This window comes from Podarcis muralis, chromosome 12, assembly GCF_964188315.1.
Source record: "Podarcis muralis chromosome 12, rPodMur119.hap1.1, whole genome shotgun sequence".
Classification (NCBI taxonomy): domain Eukaryota; kingdom Metazoa; phylum Chordata; class Lepidosauria; order Squamata; family Lacertidae; genus Podarcis; species Podarcis muralis.
In genome coordinates, this window is record NC_135666.1 from 16,073,299 (window position 1) to 16,089,045 (window position 15,747).

The following is a 15,747-nucleotide window of genomic DNA, read 5'->3' on the forward strand; positions in this document are numbered from 1 at the left end:
CACCACACACACACACACACACACACACACACACACACACACACTGGAAGCTGCCCAGAGTGGCTGGGGCAACCCAGTAAGATAAGTAGGGTATAAATAATATATAATAATAATAATTTATTATTTATATCTGGCTGAGTTTCCTCAGCCACTCTGGGCGGCTCCCAATTGAGTGTTAAAAACAATACAGCATTAAATATTAAAAACTTCCCTAAACAGGGCTGCCTTCAGATGTCTTTTAAAATAGGATAGCTGCTTATTTCCTTGACATCTGATGCGAGGGCGTTCCTCAGGGCAGGCGCCACTACCGAGAAGGCCCTCTGCCTGGTTCCCTGTAACCTCACTTCTCGCAATGAGGCAACCGCCAGAAGGCCCTCGGCGCTGGATCTCGGTGTCTGGGCAGAATGATGGGGGTGGAGACGCTCCTTCAGGTATACAGGACTGAGGCCGTTATGGAATGGGACATCCCTATTTTAATTAGAGAAATGTTGGAGGTTATGCAACAGTCTAGTGCAAACCTCTAGGCCAGAGGTGGGAAATGTTGAACTGGGAGCCAGCGTGGTGTAGTGGTTAAGAGCAGTAGACTCGTAATCTGGTGAACCGGGTTCGCGCCCCCGCTCCTCCACATGCAGCTGCTGGGTGACCTTGGGCTAGTCACACTTCTCTGAAGTCTCTCAGCCTCACTCACCTCACAGAGTGTTTGTTGTGGGGAATGAAGGGAAAGGAGAATGTTAGCTGCTTTGAGATTCCTTCGGGTAGTGATAAAGCAGGATATCAAATCCAAACTCCAACTCCCACCAGCCACAGCGGCCAGGTATGATTGACAGGAGTTGGAGTCCAGCAGCATTTGCAAGGTGACAGCTTTCCCATTCCTACTCCCATCTGCTTTATGTGGGTTTTTTTTTAGCATGGGAAACAGGATGGGCTGCTGGTTGGGACTGATGGGAGTTGTAACCCAATGTGCCGTGCAAAAGGCTGTGCTTGCAGTGCAACGGCTGGATGAGGATTCATGTGTTAACTGAGGTCTTGTAATTGCCTCAAGAAGTTTGGAGGCTGTGGTCATTGGCATGGTTGGGAATGGTGTAGATTCCCATCCTTCATCACCGTCATCATCATTTACTTGTCCCTCCATGCATCATCTTCCCAGTCTCACTCCCTTCCTCCAGCTCTTCCCCCTTGTGGTGCTGTTGGAAAAAACAGCTGCCAGTTTCACTTCTGAGGTGAAATGGTGTCAAGTCAGGATTCATAAGAAAAAGGAATGGAGATGTGTCCATTTCACCACTGCCATGCCTGTTCCTTTCCACACGGTGTTGTGAAGATGTTGCAAAGAAGAAGAAGAAGAAGAAGAAGAAGAAGCAGCAGCAGCAGCAGCTTGCTGGCACAACTAGCACCCATCCCACAAGGAATACCTACCTGGAAGCACCCTTGATCTACTTACTCCATCCAGAAATAAGTCCCACTGTCTTCACTACAGCTTATGTACAGGTATGTTGGAACAGGGCTGCAGCCCTAGATTCCTTTAATTCTCTATTTTGACACTGCAGCCCTAGATTCCTTTAATTCTCTATTTTGACACAGCTAGGGAGGAAATGTGCTATTCTGTACAGAACAGGGTGACCAGGGTTTTTATTATTCTATTAAAGGACAAGGCTTATTTGTCTTCAGTGTCCAGTGAGATTCCAGCTGGTACCAGATGTCTTGCTGGGGTGAGGAAAGCAGCACCCATTGTGAAATAATAATAATAATAATAATAATAATAATAATAATAATAATAATAATAATAACCATTTATATACCACTAGGCTGTAATAAAACCTCAAAGTGGTTTAGGAAAATAATAAAATACAGTTAGCAGGGGAATCAGTTAAAAGAAAGTATTTAAAACATTAGAAAATAGTTAAAAGCAACAATAAGCTAAAACTAGATGAAAAAACATGACAACTTTTACATGTCTGGGTAGGCTTGCCTGGACAAAAATGTTTTGAGCAGGTGCTGAAAGGAGTACAGTGGTACCTCAGGTTACAGATGCTTCAGGTTACAGACTCTGCTAACTCAGAAATATTACCTCAGGTTAAGAACTTTGCTTCAGGATGAGAACAGAAATCGTGCGGCGGTGGCATGGCAGCAGCAGAAGGCCCCATTAGCTAAAGTGGTACCTCAGGTTAAGAACAGTTTCAGGTTAAGAACGGACCTCCAGAATGAATTAAGTTCTTAACCCGAGGTACCACTGCAGTGTGGAGATGGCTGCCTGTCGTCAATAGGTAGGGAGTTCCAAAGTATGGATGCTGCCACACTAAAAGGATTGCTTTCTTACAAATTCAGAATGGCATGGCTTACTAAACCACAAACATGGCCGATGAGCTGATAAGGGAAATCTTTTTTGGTTTTGCTTAGTTCAGAGCAACGGATGAGTGAAAAAAAAGGGAGATGAAGAGGTTCTAAACTGCTGTGTTTAGGAAACCGTGTGATTAGTTGATGGGTACGGAGAGGCTTAAGCAAGCCAAGAAAGAAGGACAGAGAGCAGGAAAACAGCTGTCGACTGAGAAACTCAGAAACCATGAAATATAAACGTTGGCAAAACAAAAGTTAGGCAACAGATTTAAAGGCACAGAGGGCAACAAAACTGGTTTCCCCTTTAACCAGTCTGCCACACCACTACTCTTTCCCAGGGGGCACCTTTGGGATTCTAGGGCTGAACCAAATTAAGTAGAAATATCCTCATGCAAACAGTCACAGCTCGAATTCGCTTGCCTATGAAATTTCCCCGCCATCACATTACTCCATTGGGATCCTGCAGGATTTAAGAATGTTAGAGAAAAGGACACTCAGCAATCAAAGATCAGGGAGGACAGGGATTTAATGCTGTATTGTTTTTAACACTTGATTGGGAGCCACCCAGAGTGGCTGGGGAGACTCAGCCAGATGGGCGGGGTATAAATATTATTATTATTATTATTATTATTATTATTATTATTATTAGGCTAGACCTGTTGGCATTCCCTCCTCCACATAACTCTTTGAGGTACTGAATTCTGGTTTAGTGCCAGATCCCACAACCACAAGGCTATTCAGAAGATACTGGACCATGGAGAGCAGCAAATGAGCAACTTCTTCCAACAAATATTGGGAGCAGGATGGGGCGATTAAGCCACTGTCTCCAGACCACCTCTTCCAGGCTCCCTTTCAGAGCCTTAAAGGAGCATCCCTATGGATTGAAGATGGCCACTTCTTCTCCATTCCATACCCTCCTTGCTCTGCTGGACTGGTCATGTGCAGTGCAACCTTTGGGGGAGGCAAGATCCATGTCAGTGGTGAATGTGGCCACCCTACTATCTTGTGCAGTATGCCCCGCACCCTATAGTTGATCAGCTGAGCAATGGGGTTATCAAGCGGGGCACAGTGGTGAGAATTATACATTCCTGTCCATGCAGCAAACCTTTCTGATTTTCTCTCTCTTGTTGCTGCTGCCACCAAGGTCAGCGGGGTCTTGAGGGGGCAGGAAACATTGCTTGAGCCAGGGGTTAGCCACCCCCTGCCCTGCCCTATATTGTATTGTGCTTGTGTCATTGATTAGCTGGACTGGAGGGATGATGGCACAGCATTTTTCAAAACCATTCCAACCTGGTGGAGGAAAAGCTGTTAGAACCTGTTTTGCAACCGTTCTATGAGGTGAGGGAAGCTGTCAGTTCGGCTGAGATAAAAAACATCACATAGGATCTGGAGATAGGAGTGGTTTTGAGGAGCAGTTTGATTACTGAGAAGTGATCCCAGCAGGTAAAGAAGGCAAGGGCCACAACTGAGGAAGGGGGTCAATGGAGACAGCTTTCAGAAATGCAGGAACTTGAGGAAAAAGTAGGTGAGTGAGAAGGCTATTTTGGAAGAAAGAGAGGAGAAGAATGGAGACTGAGGCAATTTCACATCCTGATTTGAGTTAAAGAGTCAGTAATTAGGTTGCATAGTGATGTATGGAAGTGAGAGCTGGACCATCAAGAAGGCTGATCGCCGAAGAATTGATGCTTTTGAATTATGGTGCTGGAGAAGACTCTTGAGAGTCCCATGGACGGCAAGAAGATCAAATGCATCCATTCTTAAGGAAATCAGACCTGAGTGCTCACTGGAAGGACAGATCGTGAAGCTGAGGCTCCAGTACTTTGGCCACCTCATGAGAAGAGAAGACTCCCTGGAGAAGACACTGATGCTGGGAAAGATGGAGGGCATAAGGAGAAGGGGGCGACAGAGGACAAGATGGTTGGATAGTGTTTTCGAGGTTACCAGCATGAGTTTGACCAAACTGCGGGAGGTAGTGGAGGACAGAGGTGCCTGGCGTGCTCTGGTCCATGGGGTCACGAAGAGTCGGACACGACTAAACGACTAAACAACAACAATTAGGTTGCAGGTTGTTGTTGTTGTTATTATAGGAGAAAATGAGGGTGTGCAGTCTAATGGGCACAACTAGCTGGTAAATAAATAGGTAAAGGTAAAGGGACCCCTGACCATTAGGTCCAGTCGTGACCAACTCTGGGGTTGTGGCGCTCATCTCGCTTTATTGGCCGAGGGAGCCAGCGTACAGCTTCCGGGTCATGTGGCCAGCATGACTAAACAGCTTCTGGCGAATCAGAGCAGTGCACGGAAAAGCCGTTTACCTTCCCGCCGGAGTGGTACCTAATTATCTACTTGCACTTTGACGTGCTTTCGAACTGCTAGGTTGGCAGGAGCAGGGACCAAGCAACGGGAGTTCAACCCATCGTGGGGATTCGAACCGCTGACCTTCTGATTGGCAAGTCCTAGGCTCTGTGTGATTTAACCCACAGAGCCACCTGCATCCCGGTAAATAAATAGACCCTTGCAAAACAGCCATACAATATGTACTGAGAGTCACACCTGCTTTAATCATCAGTTCCCACGAAGCCAAATTCAGAAGACTGCATTGTAAGTTTCAGAATTCTAAACAGAGAGAAGGTGGAAATGCTCAACACATACTTAGCCTCTGTCTTCTCCCAAAGGGAAAGCAGGGCCCAACCTTGTGATAACAGAATAAATAATGCAAGGAGGGAGCTGCAACCCAATATAGGGAAAGAGGTGGTAATAAGGTGGCAATGAATTCAACTATCCAGGGCCTGATAAGCTGCACCCATAGATGGTCATCTGTCATGTGTGAACCAGTTGAGATTCCTGCAATGTTAGGTGGTTGGTCTAGATGAGCCTTGGAGTCCTTTCCAACTCTTACAATTCTAAGTCATGAAGCACCTGTCAAAGTATTTCTTTATCCATCTCCTTAAAGAGCGATATTGGAAGCAAAATCTGCGAACTCAGAGGCAAGGAAAATTATGCTAAATTATTCACATTCTGATTAATCTTTCCTCTGCCTGCACTCAGTCTTGTGAGAACAGCCGGGCCATGTTCATTGGGGCCCCCCCTTTAGCCTAAAAAAATAAAATAAATAAAGTCAAAACTCTCTGGTCTCAATCTAGGTCATCTCCCCTGATGTGAAATGGTTTACTCTCAGTAACTTTCCGGTTATTACAAACTTGTTATTTCAAGTCCTCGATGCCCGTGAAGCTTCGCTGAGTTCTTCCAACCCTCGCACAAGCTTTCATTTGAAAGTAAAATTGTACTCACATAGTCTGGGGACTTTGTTACTCTTCTGCATCTGCGCAGACAACACAGGTCCTATCCATGTTGGCTCAGGAGGAAGTCCAATTGATTTCACAGGAAAGGAAATGAGCCTCATTGGGGTTTTTTTTAAATTTTATTTTACAAAAAAAGTCAAATGTAGCTTGTGTCCTACTTCAGAGGCCTGTCCTGTATTTGAAGAGCCTCCCAGTCCCAAGTCTAATTTCAACACAAGAAAGCTTTAAATGACAAAGTGGGACCTTGAAGGTGCCCATCAATGGTTAGTTAGCAGCATCTGGTCAGCAGACTGAGCAGACACATAAAACACCTGGTGTCTTTCAGTTATGGTGAAAGGCATTGCATTTCTACTGAAAAATCAGAGCAATTATTTCTAAAGTTGTGCCTAAACAAATAAATTACTACATGCACATATTACACAGATTGATGTCCTCTTTTATTTTGGTGACATAAACCTTCTTTTTTTGGGGGGGAGGGGATGTATAGCTGGCCAGCCAGGAAACTTGTGTGTGTGTACCCATGATTCCTTTGTGGCCATTTCCACACCATACCTTTAAAGCGCCACTTTAAATAGTAATGGCTTCCCCCTATGAATTCTGGGAGCTTTGGTTGGAAAGGGAGCTGAGAGTTGTTAGGGTGCCTCTGTTGTCATCCCAGAGCTACAGTTTTCAGAATGGTTTAAGAATCAATCCCTCTTCACAGGGAACACTGAGAGTTGAAGCTCTGGGAGGGGAATTTAGGGGTCTCTTCAGTTCTGCATTATGTGCATTAACATGCTGTGTGGTTTCTCTCTCTCCACAAATAGTGTTATATTAAAAGAGTTGTTCTTACTCATTCTCCTTGTGGCCACCTCTTCATGATGTTTTTCAGAAAAGCAAAGTTTGATCCCCATTTTTGGAAATGCTCTGATGTTACCTGGATCTCTTTCATGTGGAGTGCACTAATAATAATAATAATAATAATAATAATAATAATAATAATAATAAAAAGGTAAAGGTACCCCTGCCCGTACGGGCCAGTCTTGCCAGACTCTAGGGTTGTGCGCTCATCTCACTCTATAGGCCGGGAGCCAGCGCTGTCCGCAGACACTTCCGGGTCACGTGGCCAGCGTGACAAGCTGCATCTGGCGAGCCAGCGCAGCACACGGAACGCCGTTTACCTTCCCGCTGGTAAGCGGTCCCTATTTATCTACTTGCACCCGAAGGTGCTTTCGAACTGCTAGGTTGGCAGGCGCTGGGACTGAACGACGGGAGCGCACCCCGCCGCGGGGATTCGAACCGCCGACCTTTCGATCGGCAAGTCCTAGACGCTGAGGCTTTAACCCACAGCGCCACCCGTGTCCAATAATAATAATACTATATTATTTATACCCTGCCCATCTGGCTGGGCTTCCCCAGCCACTCTGGGCAGCTTCCAACAAAATATTAAAACACCATAATGCATTAAACATTAAAAGCTTCCCTAAACAGGGCACGTATTGCTGGTGAGGCAAAAACCAGCTGTAAAAAGAAACATGGAAGTCCTTATTTTGGTAAGACCGGAGGTTAATTTGGGGTAATGTTTCAGTAAAAGAGTTAACTGAAGCCAAATTGCATAGCCTTGTCTAGTGGCTGGTGGGGATGTAATGTTCAACATGCAATTTCCCTCTTCTGGAGTTAGAAAACAATTTCCCTTTGATCATGGATCTGCCCTGAATGACTAGATTTGGTAGTCTCCAAGGCAACACGAAAAGCAAAGGTACCTGTGTTTTGTACATAAGGGGTGGCAGGAGGGAGGGAAGCACACATTCCAAAATCCACAGGTGGGTTGATACAAGACAAAAGATCTCAAATGCGAGCTGCTGTGGCATAGTGGTTGGAGTGTTGGACTAGGACCTGGGAGACCAGGGTTCAAGTCACCACTGAGCCATGAAGCTCACTGAGTGACCTCAGGACAGTCGCTCCCTCTCAGCCTAACCTATTTTACAGGGTGGTTGTGAGGATTAATGGCCTCTTACCTGGTCCACAGGTGGGCGGCAATTGCCACCCAGTGGCCCCTCACACACCCAGGGGACAAAATGACTTCACCATGGCATCTGGCTGTTGGAATGCCTCCATGGCCAGCTGCCATCCTGGAGTTTGAAATTGCCCTATCAGAGCGGTGGAGCCTGGTTGGCAGGCCAGAGTGGAGAAGTCTTCACTCAGGTCCGCCACCTGGGAATAAAGGCCAACTGCGTCCAAGCATGGCACCTGAGGCATGTCCCTGCTTAAGCGTTATCCCTTCATCTGGAGGCTGATAATGATTATGCATGCAATGCCTGAGCCAAAGCCTACCTACATCTGTAATCAATAAACATTGCGGCCAATTTTAAATTGTTTACCTGGGTTTCCCCCCTTTGGGAGGGGGGCACTGCAAGGGAGTCTACAAAGGAGGAGGGGGAGAACCATGAATGGGATAGAAATACAATAGACTTTTGAGCTCTCTAGAACTTTTCATCAGCCAGGAAGAAAAACAGTGTAGGGTGGGTGGGATGAAGCAAAATGCCAAAGCGCAAAAATTAGGCTGGTTATTATTGATTGAGTGAGCTTATATACCGCCCTATACCCGGAGGTCTCAGGGCGGTTCACAGAAATGATCACAACGTATATAATCAGAATAAAAACAACAACCCATCACACACACACACACACACACACACACACACACACCAGAAAAGAGCCACATTTTTAAAGGGTTTAGGATGACTCTGTGCCTTCAGTTTTGCCTGGCAGTTCACTCTGTTGCCTCACCGGGTGGGAGGTGGGGTGGCGCAAGGGGAAAGCAGCTGAGTTCTCTAGACTTTAAGAGATAAAGGATGCCGAAGAGCACTGAAGCAGGGCCGAAATGCAGTCCTGAGCTCATACAGGTGAGACACCAGAGCTTCCCGCTACAAAATTCCTGCATTAATCCACTCTTGCCCTACTTTCTCCCAAAGAGCTGCTGACGGTGTGACTATTTGCAGAGAGAGCGCCTATAGCTCGAGAGGCCAAGCATCCAGGGCTTTCAGGAAAGAAAGAAGGGAGCGGATCCATACCCACTGGTTAACATTTGTCATCTGGAAGAAGGGGAGAAATTACTCGGCACCAAGCAAGCCAAGCAAGCCTTTCTCTCTTTGAAGTTGATCTGATTCTGTACATCAAGTGCATTGTTAGGTTCCCCCCACTCTCTTTTTGCAGCAGTTGCAATTTGCAGGGTTTGAGGCTTTGATAAAGACCTTGTGAACTCTAATTAACCTGCAAGCAAAATTCAAAGAACGGAAGGGGGGGGAAGGAAGGTTCTGGAATAGTAGCTGCAACAACAGGCCAGGTTTAAACTCCGCAGTCACCTGCCCCTTTCCCTGAATGAAAGCTTTTTCACTTTCCTTGGCATTTTTGTATGAAATAAAAAAAAGGGACAGTACAAGAGAAGTTAAGTAAGCTCAAAGTACGGAGCATGCAGACAGAGTGATGCACTTCTCGCTGGGAGGCCCTTATAATTTCAAACTAACAGAATGAACTTCGCTGGCGGACACAACATTAGAGGAAGGCAGAAGCAGAGGAAAATGAAAAGCTGCAGTGAAATGGCAACTTTGTCATTGCTTCCCAAGTGATAGGAAGCTGTAGGTAAGAAGGGGAAACTTTTCTTTCTTCTTTTTGCTTCGTCTGTTCCTCTCAGGGCAGCCTTCCGGGGAGTGCAGGCCAAAGTGGGTGGAGGAATGAGTATAAATGTTACCTTTGAGCAGTTGGCTGGCTTTTCTGCACACACTCACATGCCCTTCTGTGTCCTACATCCCGGCAGAACCACTCAATGAGGGTGGGAAGCAGGACCAATGATGGGGTGCAGCCTGGGAAGCATCCTGATCAGTGTCGAATTTAAGTATAAGCTCAACAAGCTATAGCTTAGGCTCCCACTCTCTTGGGGCCCCCCAAAAAAATTTAAAGGAAAAAACCCCTGGATGTACATTTCCATAATATAAGATAAAAAACAAATAAAATAAAACCTACATACAGCAACCGTGTTTTGTGTTGTGTAGGCTCCTATAATGTAAGTAATGGGCCCCGTCTGCTAGCCTGCTCCCTAAAATATCACTGGTTTGCTCATTTGTATGTACAGGGTGTCTACATTCTGCATGTGCAAATGGCTTTCGATACCTGTTAGATCCATAAATTACCATACAGCATATATTCAACACAAAAAACAGTGACAATTTGTTGTTGACAAAAGACAGCTGGACATATAAAGGGCCCCATTACCTTCAGTAGCTTAGGGCCTCATCAAAGCTAAATCCGGCCCTGATCCCAAGCCACATAGAGGGGCTTGTAGGGCAACATTTGGCCCCCCAGGGCTAAGGTGCACCACTCCTGCTATGGTGGAGAAGACCCAATCAGGTGGCTCCTAGCCACCCAACACCAGCGATCCTTAAAGACACATCTAGTCATATTTAGCTACAAGCTGAACAAAGCATTCGATAAAGGCTTTTCTCTTCAGCTGAGCACATGCAAGCAAGAGAAATAACTCTCGGGTCAGTGGGTGCAGCTCATCAGTTGCACTCCCTGGGGACTGAGTATATCACAGGAACGCAAGAGAGTTTTGCCTGCTCAGTCCAGCCGGTGTCTACAGGAAGCGGGTCAGCAAAATGCCGTGGCCCACAATATCAGAGGCAGCTGACAGGTCAATAGGATTACACAGGGACACTTATTATCCAAGCATGGCTGCAGCTGTGGTTCCAGCCACACAAGTCTAATCTGTCTTGGGAGTTTTACCTGGTTGGACTGGTGGGAAGATGGGGAGTCAGAAAACCTTCATGTTCTGGAGAACTCCAAGGCTGCATTCACATGGCAGACAGGCTTGCTAAAAAGAGAATTCTGGCTTACTACCTCCATGATGTTCCTGACAACATATCTGCTGTCACCAGAAATGTAGCTAAATTTTGTACAATAGCCATAAGTCAAAGAAAGAAGATTATACAGCTCCACAAACAGCTCACAGTCAAATTCTTCTGTTTTTTAAAAACAAAACTTTTAATAGAGTATATATTTCCTTGGATATGTATTTTAAATCTATTTAATTAGTATATTGATTGTTAAATTCCACTTGGACCGTTTTAATGTTTATGTAAAAATTATGCTGAAATTCTGGTTTTGCTATGCTGGCTGCTTAGCCGTAATAATAATAATAATAATAAACAAACATACCTTCTGTTATCCCCCTTTCTCTTCACAACGACCCTGCAAGGGTGCGAGAGAGCTTGTAATTTGGGAAATGCTTTGCTTTCAAAGTATTCAGCTAGTCCTGCTTACAGTTTAGGAATGTGCCACACTCACTCTTGGCGCACCCTTAAAAATAAAGCCTCAGTCGTGTGCTTGAAGCAGATAATGTATGAAAAAGACTCTTAAATAAAAAGACAAACTGGACAGACTCAAGTCAGGGTCAAGTCAGGAGAAAATGATTCCCCAAACTCTGCCAACCAAAGATGTTATAGTTCAACATGGTTTTAATCATTCCCTCCCACCCAACCCCCCACGCCGGTACTAAATCAACTTCATTAGCATCATTCCTCAGGATTACAGGCCAAAGCACTTTCAGGAAAACGAAATTCTACATCAGTGCCTGGCTCAGATTCCATCCATTTTTCATCCCAGAGATGTATTGGTATCTTATATAAAGATGCCTTATTTAGAATCTAAAATTTATTTTATGCCTTCCTGTTGACAACCTGAGGCACTGGGTGGGGAAAAAATAGCTGAACAAAGGGTCCTCTGTAGATATTTCATGTTTGCTGACTCACTAGATCATCTCCCGTGACACTGAATTATTGGTTTCAGCCAACACCGAAATACCAAGAGAAAGCTTCTCTTCTCTTTTATCTTCTTCAATTGTTCTCGGGTTTAAATGACTCACAACTTTTGAGAAAACAAACAGAAATCTCAAGAAAACAAAACTGTACATGCACTCAAGGGGATACAAGCAAAGGAAGCTGCCTTATCGAGAACCGGAGCAGTATTGCCTACTGCTAGGGCAGTATTGTCTACTCTGGCTGGCAACAGCTCTCCAGGGTTTCAGACAGGGGTCTCTCTCATCCCTACCTAGAGATGCCATGGACTGAAACCGAAACTTGTTGCATGCAAAGCAGTTGCCCTGAGCTTTATCCTCACACCCTAAGAGCTTTTACTGAAGAAATTTGCGAAAATTAGAAGAGTTTGGATCTGATATCCCGCTTTATCACTACCCGAAGGAGTCTCAAAGCGGCTAACATTCTCCTTTCCCTTCCTCCCCCACAACAAACACTCTGTGAGGTGAGTGGGGCTGAGAGACTTCAGAGAAGTGTGACTGGCCCAAGGTCACCCAGCAGCTGCATGTGGAGGAGTGGAGACGCGAACCCGGTTCACCAGATTATGAGTCTATCGCTCTTAACCACTACACCACACCAATTAGGTTTCACCCCCTAAAATGACATGTCCTACAGTTTTCCCCAGCTGTGTCTGGAGTTGCCAGGGATCAAACCTATGTTCTGCCACTGAACTATAATACTTTGTGATCTTTGAAGCAGGCATGGCAACTCACAAATGACCTTGAGGCCTAGTTGCATCTCACATCAGCCATGAGGAGGTACACTGGGCCCGTTGCCCTGGCAACCCAGCTGCCTCCACCCTGCTCAAGCCTGTCCTTTGCTGTAGAGGTCTGATGGTCCGACTGAGTTCAATGGGATTTCCCCTTCATAACCACCAAGTTCAGCAGTGCGACTGGTTTCCAAGTTAACATGGTTAGGACCAGGCTGCGAAGGCCTTCCCTTGGGAGCACCAGTTACCCATAGCAACTGTGGTCGGAAACCTAGAGTCTTGGGCCCAGAGCAAAAAGAATAGCATATTTTTTTAAAAAAGGCAGATAGAATTAATGGCTTGGTATGTTAATCAATGTGATAAATGGAATGGAGCTGCGGGAAGCGTGTCAAGAACTTACCTGTGATGTTTAAATAAAGACAGGCTCGAAGAGGCATGCATTTCATTTAACGATGCATTTGAGCACTTCGCACCTGGGTGCCACTCATTTCTCTCCTTCTTTTGACTTACCAACAACTTGGCTCCCCCTCCCCTTTTGCTTTAAGTGATTCGTGCGCATGAAGACTCCCTGGAAAGACATGTGATGGGTGTTTCAGTGGATTTGACGAGAAATGACATGGGATTTGGAAACGGCTCTCTACTGCCCTTGAGGACTGGGCTACCCTTAAGGATCAGAGTGACTAGGGCTGCAGCTTGGAGATTCTCTGTGAACTGCTAACTCAGGAGAATAAGGAGGCAGCAAATTCCCACTGGTTTTCCCCATAGTCCGATTAATTTGCCCTCCATCTCTGCCTTTCGTGTGGCACACCAGGGCTGAGATCTAGCCTAGGGGAGCATCTGCATGTTATGAGTTTTGGGGCTACTTTTGATGCAAAGTTGTTGGCTATTTTCACTTGACCTTTATGCTCACTTAAATTTTGATAAGCTAAATGAACTGCTAAATTGTTGATATTCACCCATTAGTGTTATTTTGCAGTGATACTTTCTGTTACATATTGTTATTGCACTACTGTATTTAGACTGTTTTTTCTTTTTTAATGCGAGCTGCATATAATATAATAATTTGACTATGACTATTTATTTATGTTTAAAAATCGTATCTTGTCCTTCTGATGCCCACATAACGCTAAGGGCAACAATTAAACCCAACAATGTAGTACAACATGATTCCCCCCCCCCAAAAAAATGCAATATAATAAAAACAGGCAGCTCATTTGATAATAAAAACTCATTTGATAAAATACCTGCCTAAACAGTTTTCACCTCCATCGACACACCATAACAGACTGAGCCAACTGGGTTTCCTGGGGCACAGAGTGCCACAGTTTAGGTGCAGCCACAGAGAAGGCCCTTTCTCTGGTTCCCATCAGCTGAGCCTCCTATATAGATGAGACGCAGAAAACTGCCTCTGTCTGATGATGAAGTTCAGACAAGCTAATATGGAAGAAGGCTGTCTCTAAGGTATTGCCACAGCTCTGTCAGGCAAGGAATGTCCAGAGTGAGGAATTAACTCTTTATTGTCACAAGAATACTTACAACCTCAGCCCAGTATACCTGAAGGAGTGTCTCCACCCCCATCATTCTGCCCGGACGCTGAGGTCCAGTGCCAAGGGCCTTCTTGGTAGTGGCGCCTGCCCTGTGGAACGCCCTCCCATCAGATGCCAAAGAGATAAACAACTATCTGACATTTAGAAAACATCTGAAGGCAGCCCTGTTCAGGGAAGTTTTTAATGTGTGACATTTTGATGTATTTTTAATCTTTGTTGGAAGCCGCCCAGAGTGCCTGGGGAAACCCAGCCAGATGGGCGGGGTACAAATAATAAATTATTATTATTATTATTATTATTATTACTACTACTACTACTACTATTACTACCACAGGTTAGGGAAAGGCATGTCCATCAGTCCTATGTCTCTCAGCTACTCCTAGGTATACGCCTTATGAGGCAGTTGCCACAACAGAGAGGCCCCGCCCTCAATCTCAGCTTATATATCTCCCCAACCTGAGTAGCACACAAGCAGGTGAAGACTCTGCCTGTGTGTAACCTGATTCTGCTCCTCCTTCTCCAATCCTCACCTGGTCCTGGGAGACAGTGGAGCAGGAGAGGTGGGGACACCAGCCTTACCTATCTCTCCATCCTCCTGTGCCTGTTCTTCCCTCTCCAATCCTGCAGGTTCTCCTGCCTCTGACTCTCACCTCCTGGCTGTTCCAGGCTCCCCCAGTTCACTGATCCCTTCTTGCAAGTCAGTCTCTGACCCCCTTTAACCCGGAGCCTACTCATCAGCATCCAACCAGCATCAGTGTCCAGCCAATCCCTGACAGGTAGCCTGGAAGGACACCACTTAGAGCTTTGAAGATCAGCACCAGCATTTTGAGCTGGGCCCAGAAACAAATTGGCAACCAATTCAGCCCTTTCAGGACAGGTGAAATATGCATGATACATGTCCAACCACTGATGTCCACCATTCCTGCATTCTTTTTGCTAATTCTTTCTTTGTACACTTTAAAGGTAATCCCATGTAGAAGGTATTGCAGTAACCCAATCCAGGTATAACTAAGGGCTGGTTTGACTTCACCAGGAACAGATGCTCTTGGTGCACCAACCCAAGCTGGGCAAAGGCTTTGAAGGCATTCCAGCTGAGGTCCTTGCCATCTTCATCAGAAGCCCTTCTCTGTTTAGCAGCTTCATCACAGGGAGCACCAAAGCAAGAACTCCAGCTTTGATCCTGAACTGAACTGGTAATTCCCAGTAACAAACAGTTATTACCTCTACAGCCGAAGCTCAGATGGAGCAAAAAAACAACAACAAACCCCTCTTTTGAACGAGCGGTTCCCGATATTGCTGATGGCAGGAAGGAAAGCCAAAGACCACCCGTCTGATAACCTCCTTGACCTTCGCTTGCCTTAAGGAACTTCACAAATAATTTAGCAAACAGCAGGGAAGAGAGTGGCACCTTGACATTTTGGGCAAAGCAAGAACCAGCTCGGAGTTTGATGAACTGTGGCATATTTGCTGATGGTGGTGCTTAGAGTCACATTGCTTTCCAGGAGACAGTTTGCTGTGCCTCTGAGGTCCCCAGGAGAAAGCTGATGACTCCTCTGAAGGGATATCCGTTGTGTTTGGCCGCCGTCCCCTCCCCCCCTTTCAGAGGACGGTCACAAGTGATCCATGTAAATTGCCGTTTGAGTGCAATCAATAGATGTGACAGGCAGCCCGACGCTGGCATCCAGGGACATAATGAAGGTGCGACTGTGTAAGCGGCTAACAGATAACAATGCTATCGCAAATTATAGGGCAGTGGTGTATTGAATAAGTGCAGTGCAAAATGAGCGGTGCCGTGCAGGTCATGCTTCCCCTAGTACCGAAGTGTCTTTCGCTCGTGTCCTTTGTAATTGCAAGTGGCAGCAGGGCCCGGCTGAATACGATGGTGGGGGGCAGGTGGTCAGCCCTCATTTATTCTGCATTACAATGCAATTCACGCTGTTAACCGCTCATCCGGCATGTGAGTGACCACCTCCCAAGTGGGCAAGACACCGAATCTCATTTAAATCAAGAAT